The following is a 14995-nucleotide window of genomic DNA, read 5'->3' on the forward strand; positions in this document are numbered from 1 at the left end:
AATGTTTTTACTCACTGTTCACAGCATTTATCCTGGGCCCCTAAAATATTGTTCTAGTATGAGCCATGCCTCCCTACTGACTTGTGTTTTGACTTCTCTGAAGATGGAGAGACTGCACAAATTCACAATCTTAACTCTCAGATGAGAGAGAAGCTAAAGGAATATTGTCATCTGGTGATGATTTAAACCCATAAGGACACTAAAATAAATAAACAAAAATATGATGCACAAGTTTACTATCAAGACCTTCAACAAGGCGATAGGGCACAGCTGAGAAATCTTGGAGCTCATGATATGTATAATGTAGTGTGTTGATAGAAAGCTACTCTATACTTAATAGTGGAGGAACTAGGCATTATGCCTGTTCAGTAAATGGTCCCAGAGACTAGTTGGCACTAGGCCCTGCAAAGTCTATCCACCACAATCACTTACTGGTAATAGGTGAATTGAACTCCCTGATGAGCAGATTGATCTGGAAGCAGAGGTAAAAAGGTAGTTACCTTCCTCCCCACAAGTCACCATCATGAAATCCCCCCAAAAAGGGAAAGTATCTCTAACATGTGGCAGGAATGAGACTTTTCCCCACTCTTAAAGGAAAAACTAGGAAGCCAATTTTTTTTCATGGTTTATTATTTTAATAAAAAATACAACAGTATCACAGGTCATATGAAACTATACACGATGACATTTTCACTGCATAGTAACAAACACTGATGCACACTTGAATTCAAAAACGGATTATCTGTAACCCTTTAAAATGCAGTCTGTTTAAAGGTTTAAACAAGTCATAAAATAAAGGATTTTTCAAATAAATTAATAACATTAAGAATAAGCAAGATGTATCTGTGATCAGTTTTTCCAAGATGGTCATTTCTTAAAGATGTTAAAATTTATTTATTTTGTAGCTGCCTTGTCTTCAACTGATTCAGGGTAAAATGTCTGAAACGTTCCCTATTTGATGAATCCCATTAATATTCTCTCTTGTCCCTTTTCCAAAAGATTTTTATTAAAAAGTAGCAATTTGGGGCCCAGAGGGGCTGTTTGAACAATCCCCAATCCCTGTCCTTGCTAAAACTCACAGAAGACGTCCACCATTTTCCAAGGTATTTTTGGGCCAATCAAAAGCTCAGGTTATCTTCTAAACCCAGCCACAGCTGTGCTTTGGGACAAGCGCTCTTATGAAAACAGTAGCTAAAGATGAAGCTAAAACAACCCTCTGAAAGCTTCCCCACAAATTTTTTTTTTTAAGTCAGGCAATCGGGGTTAAGTGACTTGCCCAAGGTCACACAGCTAGTAAGTGTCAAGTGTCTGATCTGAGGCCGGATTTGAACTCAGGTCCTCCTGACTTCAGGGCCGCTGCTCTATCCACTGCGCCATCAAGCTGCCCCAAATGACTTGGATCTTAAAGGAAAAGAAAGCTTAAACTGAAGACTAAACTAGTTTTGATTCACTTTTTGTGTGTGTGTGTGGTGATTGGGGTTAAGTGACTTGCCTAGGGTCACACAGCTAGTAACTCAGGGCCTCCTGACTCCAAGGCTTTATCCATCGCACCGCCTAACTGCTCCTTAATTCACTTTTAAAACCTCTGCCTTACGGCATTGAGGCAGGGAACAAAGAAGAAGACCACAAAAGTTAGGAACCGCCGCTACTCTGTGTCGTATGTTTCAGAGGGACCCTTCCTTTCCTCCTCCGTGTCATAACCCAGTATTTACTAAGTGCTCGCACCACGTCCCATCACTATACTAGGTGTGTTGACAGGTTATAAAGTTCTGATTAGACGTGATCCCTGCTGTCAAAGAGTATTACAACCTGGTCTCCTTGGGGCCTCATTCAACAAACAAACCATATGTTCAAAAGGGGCTTGATAATGGTGATGATCCAGCCAGCTCATAATAGCTACCACAACGCTCACCTTGCAGCAGATGGCCAATGCTTTTCATAGCCTAGCAGTTCGGGGTTGGGGGTGGGGGAGAGGATGCTGTTTCTTTAAGAAATGACCTTGGCCTCTGTTGGTTTCCCAGTGATTACCTCTCTTGAGTTTCCACACGTTTTGCCTCGCCAGGAACACACCTATCTTCAGAGTGGAGCCAATATTCCTCAGCTGAACTTGAAGTTTGCAAGAAGCAGGAAAATCCCTATGCAGGAGGGGATAAAAGGTTCGTGCAAAAGACCTAGCTCATTTGTACATTTGTAAGTTACACCAAACTGAGCTACCTGAGTCTCATTTGAAAGAATTTCACCTCTGTGATTTCTCTTTCCTGAAGAAATTAACTAGATTGAAGGCTTTGGCACAAACAGCCTCTGCCACTGCACAGAGAGACAGAAAAGCTGACCAATCAAAGACCAGATCTTTATCTCTCGGTTCTGCCCGCCTCCCTCCCCCCAACTTCCTGGTGGCATTTTTTCTACAGCCAAAGTAGCTAACATGTTCACAGCCTCCCTTCTGACTCAGCCTCTTGGTATTTTACTATCATACACTCCTTACCCCCGGCTCCTTCCCAGCCTCCTATAAATATGCTCAGGTCTCCTCTGTCCTTAATTTAAAACCAGACAACTCTTCCCTTGCTCCTGCTATTCCGTCAAGCTATCGTCTTATTGCTTTTCTCCCCAGTTGCCAGTTCCTTACTCCGTTTCTTCCCTCGTGCCCACCTCCCTTCTTAATTCATTGCAATCTGGCTTCAAAGCCCACTTCTGGACAAAATGCTATGCAATTAGAGGACCAGGGTTCAAATCTATCTCTGTTGCTTGACCTTGGAAAAATCATTTAACATCCCTTCTCACCATAAAACAATAATAATAGCTAGCATTTACACACTTCACGGCTTGTCAGATGGTTTACATATGTTATTTCGTTTGGTCCTCACAGCAGTCCTGTGAGGTGATTTCTGTACCCTTTTACAGATGAGGAAATTGAGATTGAAGAGGCTAAGAGGCCCACTTTCAGCTAGTAAGCACCTGAGGCAAGTTTGGAACTCAGGTCTCCCTGACTCCAAGCGTAGCATTTTATTGTATCACTTAAGACAACCTCTGATGTCCGTTCTAGAGCAAGATCCCTATGATAATTATCTCTCCAAAGCTACAAATCTCTTAACTGTTCAAGCACAATTTTTAACTCTGTTGACAACACCTCCTTTTGAATAATCTCTCCTCTCTGGGTTTTCATGACTCTGCTCTTGTTTTCCTCCTAAGTTTGCCTGCTCCTCTTTTTCTCATCATCCTTCCATTCACTAAGTGTAAATATCTGCCCTGGGTTCTTGTCTTTCTCCCTTGGTGATCTCTTTACCTTCCATGGGTCTAATTCTCCTCTCTATGCAAAAGACTCTTTAATCTAAACATCCAGTCCTTATTTCTTTCCTCAAGTCCTGAACTTCAGTGGTGCCTGCATTGCCAACTGTCTGCTGGACATCTCCACTTGGATGTGCTGTAGACCTCTCAAATTCAACAGAGCCGGTGGAGCTCTTAACAATAAAATGAAAATGAATGTTATGTGATTTCAAAGAACAAAGGCTATGGAAGAAAGATAAACACACCTCCCTCCTTTTTTTTTTTTTCTTAGAAAAATAGAGGCCTGCAGGTCACTAGACTATCACATATGCTCTCACATGTGGTTGTTGGGTCAGTTGGTTTTTCTGATATCTCTCTTACAAGGAAAAACTGGCAAGGTGGGGAAGGGGTATATTCAGGAAAAAAATTATGTAAAAACAAAGGACTTCAGTACAAAATTTTAGTGGGGACTTAATTCCCCCAAAATCTCCCTCTTCTCCAAATTTCCCCAAGTCTGTTGAATGCACTCCATCCTTCCATTCCCCCAGGTTTGTCATCTTGAAATCATTCTTTCATTCTTTGCATTCCCTCTCACACATACCCCATATAATTAATTGCCAAATTTTATAAATTCCATCTCCAAAATATCTCTCATATCTATCTCCATCTCTCTACTTAATGGAGTTTCTGCTCTTGGTTCAGGCCCTCATCATCTATCGTCTGTACTACTGAAATGGCCTCAGAGCTGGTTGCCCCCCTTCTAGTCTCTTCCATTTACAATCCACCCTTCACACAGGTGTCAACTATATATTCCAAAAACACAGATCTGACTTTGTCATTCTCTACCCCAAAATTCTTAAGTAGTTCCCTTTGAAAATTGCCTCTGAAATAAAACATAAGCTCCAGCCTAGCTTGTAAGCCCTCCACAATATGGCTCCCACTCATCTTTCGAATTACTCTCTTCACATATTCTCTATTCCGGTCAAACTGGCTTACTACACAGTATATATCTCCCAATTCATTCTTTTGTTCATAGAGGTGGGTCTCCAAGTATAAAATATATTTCTGCCTTGACTCCACCTCACAGAATTCAAATCGCAACTCGGGTGCTCCCTCCTATGTGACACCATTCACTATCCCCTCAACCCACTGAGTTGTTATTACCTTCTCCTTCTTGAAATTACTTATAATTATTTTGCCTATTCTTTGTATTAATTTGTACACATTTCATCCCTTCAGGCATACATATGTTTCTTTAGGGCAGAGAGTGGTTTTACATTTGTCTTCTTATCCCTAGCACTTAGCACAGTGCCTTCCACATAGTAAGCATTTGATAAATATTTGCTGAATGTTTTAATTGAGTTGCTTAATACAGTATCCATTTCTTCCTTTGTCAATCAATGAATCTACAAATGCTTAATGAACACTTCAGCCCTCTACTATCTCCCACATATAAGGCACTATGCCAGGCATTGGGGGAACAGAGATGGAATAAGATTTCAATCCCATCTTCAAGGATCCCTAGGAGTGATACAGAAGCAGAACACTGTAAGTGCAGGGAGAAGTGCTAGGAGAAATTTGGAGAGGGACAGATTGCTTTCACCTGGAGGGAAAGGAGGGCTCATGGAGAAGAAGCTGTCATTTGTAGAGCAATTTTCCCACAATGCCTCTGTTTGATGGGTAGTACAAGTATTATTATCACCCATTGCTTTTATTAAGAAATAGCCACATGTCAGTGGTCATAGACCTAGGAAATGTACAGACCAGAATGCAAATGTAGGTCTCCCCCAACTCCAAATTCTTTCTCCCAAACATAGACACCCCATTGAGCCTCCAAAGGGGAGGGAGAATGGTCTAGGTAGCTGAAAGAGCACTGGCCCATGAGTCATAAGACCTGAATTCAAATTTCATCTCTGATACTTCACTAACTTCAGTTAGGTAGAGTAGTGGGTAAAGGGTTGGACTTAGGGTCAGGAATACCTGAGTTCTAATCCTGTCTCAGACACTTATTAGATGTTTAAGTATGAACAAGTCAACTAACTTTCCTGAGATTCACTATTCTCAGCTGTAAAATGGGGATAATAATAGCACTTACCACCAGGATTGTTATTATAAGGATTAAATTAAATAAGACATGTAAAATACTTGGTATTCTCATGCCTGCAATATTCTTTCCTTATCTTTGCCTCTTAGCTTCTGGACTCAACTCACCTTCTTCAGGAAGCTATTCCAGATACTACTTAATTCTAGGGCCTTCCCTTTTAATTATTTTTCCATTTTTATTATAAATTGCATAACAATTTATAATATAATTGCATATAACTTGATTGTACATTATTATTTGTAGATTGTCTTTCAAATTAGACTGTGAACTCCTTGAGAGTAAAGTCTGTCTTTTACCTTTCATTCATGCTTAGCGTAGTGTCTAGTACATATCAGGTGCATAATAAATGTTTGCTGACTGATTGAAAAGTACAATATAAGTGTAATAACCTGTGTGACCTTGGGCAAGTCATTTAACTTCCTTGGGTTTCAGATTTCCTCATCTGTAAAATGAAGAGGTTGAACTAACTGGCCTCTGAAGTCTCATCTAATTCTAAATCTATGATGTTTGAAGAAAGAGGATATTAACAGGTAGAAAGGGATGAATTTAGGCATAAAGAATGGGATAAGCGAAGCCCAGTAATGTAAGGAGGCAGGAAAAGAATGGGAGAGGCTGAGAACTAGATTCTGTGAGGGATACCAAAGAGGAGAAATATGACTGAAACAACTAGTGAATAAGAGAAGACAATATTTGCACATTTAGCAAATAGTGGTTGAGCATCAACTGTAGCCTGAGTGTTCTAGGAAATACAGAGATGAACAAGGCAAAGCTCCTATCCCCCAAGGAACTTGACCATAGCACACCAGCCCCCCCCCTTTTTTTTGGCACATGTTTGTACACTATCTCTTGGAAGTCTGTCCAAGTTCATTTTCATGGTTTCCAGTTGCCAAGATCTTAGTTAGTTTGTTTGTTTTGTATGTTAAGCTTCAAGCCAGCTTTTATACTCTCCTCTTTCACCCTCATCAAGAAACTTCTTAATTTCTCTTCACTTTCTGCCATCAGAGTGGTATCATCTGCGTATCTGAGATTGTTGATATTTCTTCAGGCAACCTTAATTCTGGCTTTTGATTCATCCAGCCTGGCATTTCATATGATGCACCCACATATAGGTTAAATAAATAAAGTGACAATATACAGCCCTGTCATATAAACTAATCAGTTATTCATGTTCAGTTCTCAGTTGCTTCGTGGACTAAATACAGGTTCTTCAGGAGACATATAAGATGATGTGGTTCTCCCATCTCTGTGAGGATTTGTTGCATTTTGTTGTGATCCACACAGTTAAAGGCTTTAGCATAGTCAATGAAGAAGAAGGAGATGTTCTCCTGGAACTTCCTCTCTTTCTCCATAATGCAGTGAATGTTGGCAATTTGGTTTCTAGTTCCTCTGCCTCTGAAAACCAGCCTGCTCTTCTGGTAATTCTCAGTTCAAATATTGTTGAAGCCTAGCTTGCAGGATCTTAAGCATAGCCTTGCTGACCTGTGAAATGAGAGCAATTGTTTGGTAATTCAAACATTCTTAGGCATTGTCCTTCTTTAGGATTGGTACATAAATTGTTCTTTTCTGATCCAAGTGGTCACTGTTGATTTTTCCAAATTTGCTGGCATATTGGGTACAGCACTTTAACAGCATCTTCTTTTAGAATTTTAAATACCTCAGCTAGAATTCCAACACCTCCACTTGCCTTATTGTTAGCAATGCATCCTAACACCCACTTGACTTCATTCTCCAAGATGTGTGGCTCTAGATCAGTAAACACACCATAGTGGTTATTGGTAATGTTAAGATCTTTCTTGTACAGTTCTGTGTATTCTTGCCACCTCTTCTTAATCTCTTCTACTTCTGTTAAGTCTCTACCATTTTTGTCTTTTATCATGCCCATTTTTGTATGAAACAATCCCTTGATATTTCTAATTTTTTAAAAGAGATCTCTTGTCTTTCCTATTCTATTATTTTCTTCTATTTCTTTGCATTGCTCATTTAAGAAAATCTTCTTATCTCTCCCTGCTATTCTTTGGAACTCTGCATTTAGTTATTTATATCTTTCCCTTTCTCCTTTCCCTTTCATTTTCCTTCTTTCCTCACCTATTTGTAAAACCTCATCAGACAGCCATTTTGTCTTCTTGCTCTTCTTTTTCTTTGGAATGTTTTTTGTTCCTGCCTTGATATTGTAATCCTCTATCCATAGTTCTCCTGGGCAAGTCACTTAATCCAGTTTGCCTCAGTTTCCTCATCTGTAAAATGAGCTGAAGAAGGAAATGGCAACCACTCCAGTATCTTTGCCAAGGAAAACCCAGAGAGTCAAATACAATTGGAAAAACAACAACAACAAAAAAAACAATTGAACAACCTCCTGACTCTAGTTCCAGCACTCTATCCACTTGAGCCACTGAGCTGCCCCTAGGAGACAACATGCCAAGAATTACATACAAACAAGCTATATACAGGATAAATGGGAAGCAATCACCATAGGGAATTCACTGGCATTAAAAGAGATTGGGAAATGCTTCCTGCAGAAGGGGGATTTTAGCTAGGATTTGAAGGACAACAAGGAATCCAGAAGGTGACATCCCTGCCTTACACTACTGCACCTCGACCCCCAAACCTCTTCAGTCCAGTGGTACTTGCTTCCTTGCTGTTCTCCAACAAGGTACTACATCTCCGTCCCTGGATTCAGCATTGGTTGATGATCTATTAAGAACACTATGAAAGTGTTCAGCCCCTATCTCCAGGATCATGTCCTTATCGATGACCAGTGTGGCTCCATCAGCACTGAGTAGTTGAGTTGCCCATAAATAATCTTCAGGGCATTGTAGAAGCACTCTGAACTGTTGCTATCAGCATAAAACCGAATCTCACCTACCTTCTTGCTGAGCCAAGATCTACAAGGCAGGGGGTCCACTGGTCATACAAAAGCTGATTGAAATCTTCCAGGTTAGATGGCAAGAGGAGGTTATCCCTTAGGAGATCAAGGATGCCTCCACTGTGCATCTCTATTTTTAAAAAAAAAGGAACCTGGTTGTCCTGTGACAATTATTGGGGAGGGGTCCTCTCTCTTAGTCGTTGCTGGCAAGATTCTTACTAGAGTCCTCCTTAATTGGCTAGTCCTTCACTTGGAAGATGGTCATTTAAGTAAGAGCCAGTGTAGCTTCAAAAAGGGCTGAGGAATGGTTGACATGTTTTTTGCTGTCCACAAGAAGGGCCAGGAGCAGAACAGAGGTCTATACATAACATTCATCAACCTGACCAATGCCTCTGATACTGTCAGCTGTGAGGGCTTGTGGAAGATCATGGTGAAATTTTCTTGCCCAGAGAAATTCAGCAGTATTGTATGCCACTTTGGTGATGGTTTGCTTGCACAGGTTCTGGAAAAAGGATGATGCTCTCATGCTTTCTCAGTCACCAATGGAGTGAAGCAGGGCTGTGTGCTTGCTCCCATGCTTTTTAGCGTGCTGTTTTCAGCAATGTTGTCAGAAAAAGATAAAAACAGCATCAAGGTCAACTTCCATACTATAAACTATTTAACTTGAAAAAGCTACAAGCCAAGACCAAAATGTAGGGAGAGTTGGTGCATGACTTTTTGTTCACAGACGATCTTGCATTCAATACAGCCTCTAAGCCTGAGATGCAACAGAGATCAATTCTCTGCTGCTTGTGTTAATTTTGGCCTGACAATAAACACCAAGAAAACAGAGGTTCTCTACCAGCCAGCACCACACCATCCATATGTGGAAACTTTAGTTATAGCAAATGGTGAAATTCTGAATTCTGTGGATATGTTCACTTACCTTGGCAGTATACTTTTCAGGGATGTACACATAGTTGATGAGGTTGATGCACGCATTGCCAGAGCTAGCTCAGCATTTGAGACGCCCTGAAAGAAAGTGTGGGAGAGAAGAAGTATTAGGCTGCATACCTGAAGGTCTTCAGAGCTGTTGTGGTGACTTCATTGTTGTATGCCTATGAAACTTGGACCATCTACCAGTGCCATGACAGAAAATCAAAGATGATTTGAATTGTCTTAGGAAGATTCTGAAGATCATTTGGCAAGATAAGGTACCAGACACTGAGGTCCTCTCTTGAGCTAAACTGCCATACATTCAAACTACTACAGAGAGCACAACTCCAATAGGCTGGCCACTTAGCCCAAATCCCAAATATAAGTTTACCTAAAAGACTATTTTATGGAGAACCCAAACAAGTCAAGTGCTCACAGAGGTCAGAAAAAGGGGTACAAGGACACTCTCAAGGTCTCTCTGAAGAATTTTAGTATCTATTATGGAACTTGGAAAGCACTGGTACAGTACTGCCCAGCATGGCACACCTGCATCAAAGAAGGCACTGTGCTCTATGAGCAAAGCAGAAATGCAGTAGCTTAAAAGAAACATAAGATGTACAAATCTAGATACATTTCCATCCCAAATGTTCACATGGCCTATTTGTGCCTGACCTATGGTAACAACCTTTCCAGCTTGTATTGGTCTGATCAACCACAGCTGAACACACTGTACCTTGACCCTAACATGGTGATGTCATTGGTCCTCTTCAAGTACAAAGGACAAATGAAAACATATCTCTGTCTCTGTGTATTTTTTTCTCGCTATCTCCCACGCCTGGAATATTCTCCCTCCTCATCTCCATTGTCTATTTGCTAAGTATTTGTAAATGCTTTTACTTTCTCCTTAATTGTTCTTGAATATGTTGCTTTTTCAACCTCCTCTTTCAAATAGAATCTAAGCCAGTATCCATGTACAGAGATAGTTCAAATTTTCTTCAATTTCTCCCAAATTCCCCCTCTCTAAATTCAATCTCAGATTTTATTTCACTAGTCCAAACCCCTCCAAGTGACCTACACAACTTTTTTCTCTTTCTTATTTAGCTTAGGTCCTTCTCTCGTTTACTGCTCCTCCCACAACCTTTTCTCCCCACAGAAGCAAAAGTAGAATTGTGTATGTGCTAAATTGGGTGGTCAGTTCTCTCAGATTTTGGAGAAGGGAGAGGTCTGTGTGGGACAGAATAGTCAAGAGAGGCTTCATGGTGTAAGTGAGAGAAGTTGGACTTTAAAGGATGGGTACAGTTTGAATAAATGAAAGAAAGAAGAAAAGCTAGAAGGTATTCTGAGCGAAGGAACAGCATGAACTAAGGCAGGGCTTCTTAAACTTTCCATTCTCGACCCCTTTTTGCCCAAAAATTTTTTATGTGACCCCACGTATATAGGTATATAAAATAGGTATACAAATCAAACGTTTACTGATAATAAATCACAAAGAAATTTATTTCAAAACAATTCTTTGGTATATATATAATTCACCATTTATTAAAGATGAAAACAAATTTACACACTAATGAGATGAATGTTTTTGTTTATTTTTACTTAAAGAATTAAATCTTGGTGGAATATTTGATACTGCAGGGCACAGAGCATCTTAAACATTTTTCAGAGTTGATCAATATTTTAATTTTATAATTGATAATGCTGAGAATGCTGCTTCGCATAAATATGTACTACAAAATGGCAGAAGTATGTTTAAGGCCATTTCAGAAACTGTTGGAAATTCTGTCCTAATCCCAAGCCAAAATTCGTTTAATGATTTTCTAGGAAACTAAAGTTTTAAACCTGTGTCTCTTGATAATTTGGCAAATTCCTCTTCAACTTTTAATGGCAGATGACTGACATTTTTTATTTCAATTGAGTATAGTTTATGAACCCAACTTAGTTTTTTAGAATCAAAATTTGAAGGGAAGTATTTCTGAAGCTGTGTCTCCAAGCACTTCAGATGATCAATTATAACTCTTAGAATTAAATCTCTGGGAAGGTTATTTTGAATTATAAAATCATTTATAGCTGTAACATTTCTAAAGAACTATTTTCTACCCTACTCTTCCATATGTTAACTTTTTAGTAAAACTTTCAATTTTATCTTTCAACATAAATGTGTTGCAATTTTTCCTTGAAGCTACATGTTTAAATCACTGAGATTTTTAAAAAAATATCTGACAAATAACAGTTTTGAAAGCCATAAGTCATTATGAAAAAAAATAAACAAAATCAGATTTCTGCTCAGTCAAGAATATAACAGCTTCATCTTTCAGTTTCAATAATCTGTTTAAACTTCACCTCTTGAGAGCCACCTCACTTCTGCATGTAGTAATAATCTTTTGTAATCAGAGTCCAAGTCTTTCCAAAGGTTTGAAACAAATGACTGTTAAGGGCATGGCTTTTAATGAAGTTAATGATTTTGATAGCATTGCAAAGCACAAATCTACTATCTGGTAATACTTTTTTGGCTATATGTACCTCCTGATGGATTATGCAGCAAGTAAAAGTGATATGTTCATTGCCACCAGCTTTAACTTTGGTACAAATACAACATTCTTGCCCATCATTGCTCCAGCACTATCCGTACAGACTCCAATACAATGTTTCTACTGTAAACCTTCATTTGTGAAAAATTCATTGACTTTAAGATATGTATCTTCCCCTCTTATGTGCCCTTCCAAAGGGCAACATAACAATAATTCCTCACGTATGCTTCCTTCATAAATATGTTTTACATAAAGTAACATCTGCTCCGTGTTAGAAATAACAGTTGTTCTATCTAACTGAATTTCAATTTTTGGGCTGCCCTTAAGCCTGGTAATAAGCTGCTGGAATTGGTCATTACTAATTTCAGAAATTCTTTTGGATACACTATCATTTGATAAAGGAATTTCAGGAATTTCATCCCCACACTTTTTCCCATGAACTATTTCTGACATTTTAATAGCAGCAGGTGACACAAGATCTTCTCCTATAGCATAGGGTTTTTAGTTTTTGCAATTAAATAAGAAGTTTCATAAAATGCAAGTAAACACTTTTCATTGACAGGAACAAATTTCTCAAAACATTGTTTTTCTTTATTTGAAGATTTTAAAAGTTATTCAAAATATTCCTTTGGTTTATTGCAGTACACTGCATGCTTGGCATTAAGATGTCATTTTAGTTTGACTGGTTTCATGCTCTCTGAAGCCAAAACTTCATTACAAATTAAGCAAAGAGGTTTTTCCACGCCATCATCATTATTAGAAGTAAATTCATATTGCAAAAATGATTTGACATATTTTCTTTTTCATGTCAATTTAGGTGTACTACAACCTGGTAGCAAAGGCTCTGCCTCATTGTCATCAGTATTTTTACCTCTTCTGTCTAAATTTAACCACTTATCCATAACCAAAAAAAAATATTTTTGTCTTAAAATATAAATAAATATTGCTAATAATTTCTCAAATAAATACTAGTTTTAGTTTATGAAATTACATTTGTGCTTAATTTTTAAAAATTGATGTTCACACTTATATACATATACAGAGGTGATGGTAGAGAAATATTATGAAAGGGCTTCTGTCTTGCTTCTATTAAACACTTATGTTTCTGTAAAAGAAGGAGATAATAGTAATTTTAAAAATTAAACATTCTAACACAATACAATCCAAAGATATACTAATTTGATACTTACATGCTGAGGAATGATGGTGGGAAAATATTAAAAGTCTTCATTTTCAATAATTAAACTATTATGTTTCTATAAGAACAGAAAACTTTGTATGGTAAAAACACTGCTATTCAAAATATACAATAATCTAGAATCTGGGCTGAGATGTTTCTGTCAGCATTTGATGGCATTGCATGACATGACAGTAGTGCAAAGTGCACATGCCATATATTCAGAACCAAGACTGCAGTGAAATCACTCGATGCAACATAGGCAAGTGCTGCCAGAAACACCTCAGACTCATTCCACATTTGATTTTGAATTAATTTTTGGTCATTGCACATTCAGAAACCTTTTACTGTTGCCGAATTTTTGATCCCATATGGGGTTGTGACCCACAGTTTAAGAAGCACTGAAGGTACAGAAGTGGGAATAATTGTAAAAAGTACACCAGACAATTAGACCAGACTGGGAGAGAAAGTACAAGTTAACCATTACTGGCAAATGCAGCTGGATAAGCAAGGTAGGATCAGATCACAGAAAGCCTTGAAAACCAGGCTGAGGACTAGTAGAAGCCACTAAATATGAGTTTTTGAGTAGGGGATTAACATGATAAAAATAGTATTTTAGGAAGATTAATCTGGCATCAGTATGCAGGATAGACTAAGGACTAGATGTAAAGAATCTGCTTAGGAGACTATTGCAATAATTCAGAGATGTGATGAAATACTGGATTATGGAGATGGCAGTGGAAATGGGAACGAACTAATGGATATAAGACAAGGGTTCTTAACCTGTGATCTAGGAACCCCCAGGAATCCCTTGATAAATCTCAGGTGGTGAGTAAACTTGGATGGGAGAAAAATTACATCTTCATTTTTAGTAACCTCAAACTGAAATTTAGCATTTCTCTCAATAATTTTAAGACATTATTCTGAGATGCGGTCCATGGCAGTCAATATACTTCCAAAGGGGTCAGTCAGAGAGAGAGAGATTAAGAACCCCTGATACAAGAAAAGTTTGCAGAAAGGGATGAGGATGACTGACTGGACGTGAGTGATGAAGGAGAGGAATATTCTTTCCCTACCCCCAGTTCAGTTGATGTCAATCAATAAACATTTATTGAGCACTTACTATGTGTAGTGTCTGCACTGTGCTAAAGCATTGGAGATACAAATAGAGGGAAAAGACAGCCCCTGCCCTCAAGGAGCTCACAATCTAATGGGAGAGACAGTAAACAAACAAATATATACAAACTACACACAGTACAGGACAAATAGGAGATAATTCAGAGAAAGAAGGCATTAGAATTAAGAGGGGATGGAAAAAACTTCTTGTAGAAAATGGGATGGAAGCCAGGAGATCTGTAGTTGGCGTGGTGGAGGGAAACCATTCCAGTCATAGAGGGGAGTCAGAGAAAATACCAGTGTTGAGAGACTGAGTGTCTTGTTTGTGGAAGAGCATGGAGGTTAGTATGAGTGGACCAAAGAAGACCACACATCTGGAAGTGAAGACTGGAAAGGAAGGAGGGTGCTAACATAAGTGCTTTGAATGCCTAACGGAGGATTTTGTATTTGATAGGGAGCCACTGGAATTTACTGAGTACGGAGGTGACATAGTCAGACCTGCACTATAGGAAAATCAGGTGGCTAAATAGAGGGTGGAGTACAGTGAGGAGAAACTTGAGGCAAGTAGACCCACCAGCAGGCTATGGCAACAGTCAAGGAGTAAAGTGATGAGGGCCCACACCAGAACTGTATCAGTGTCAGAGGAGAAAAGGGGGCGTATTCAAAAGGTATTTTGAAGGGGAAATGGACAGGTCTTGCTTGGAAACACTTTGCGGGGGAGGGGAGGTAATGTAGTTTAAGATACTGAGGAGTTCGTGATGACTCCTAGGTTGCGAGCCTGAGGGACTAGGAGGATGGTATTCTCAATAGTAATAGGGAAGGTAGGATCATAGAAGAGGAGTGTTTAGAAGGGAAGGCAACGAGTTCAGTTTTGGACACGTTTGGTCTAAGATTCAATTAGACATCTAGTTTGAGATGTCTGAAAGGGTAGTGGGAGATTTGAGATTGGAGGTCAGCAAAGAAGTTGAGGCAGGATAGGTAGATTTGCCAGCATTACTAGCAAGTGATGGCAATTAAATCCAAGGGAA

Source organism: Vombatus ursinus, unplaced genomic scaffold (assembly GCF_900497805.2).
Source record: "Vombatus ursinus unplaced genomic scaffold, bare-nosed wombat genome assembly UNPS02012082.1, whole genome shotgun sequence".
NCBI classification, from domain to species: domain Eukaryota; kingdom Metazoa; phylum Chordata; class Mammalia; order Diprotodontia; family Vombatidae; genus Vombatus; species Vombatus ursinus.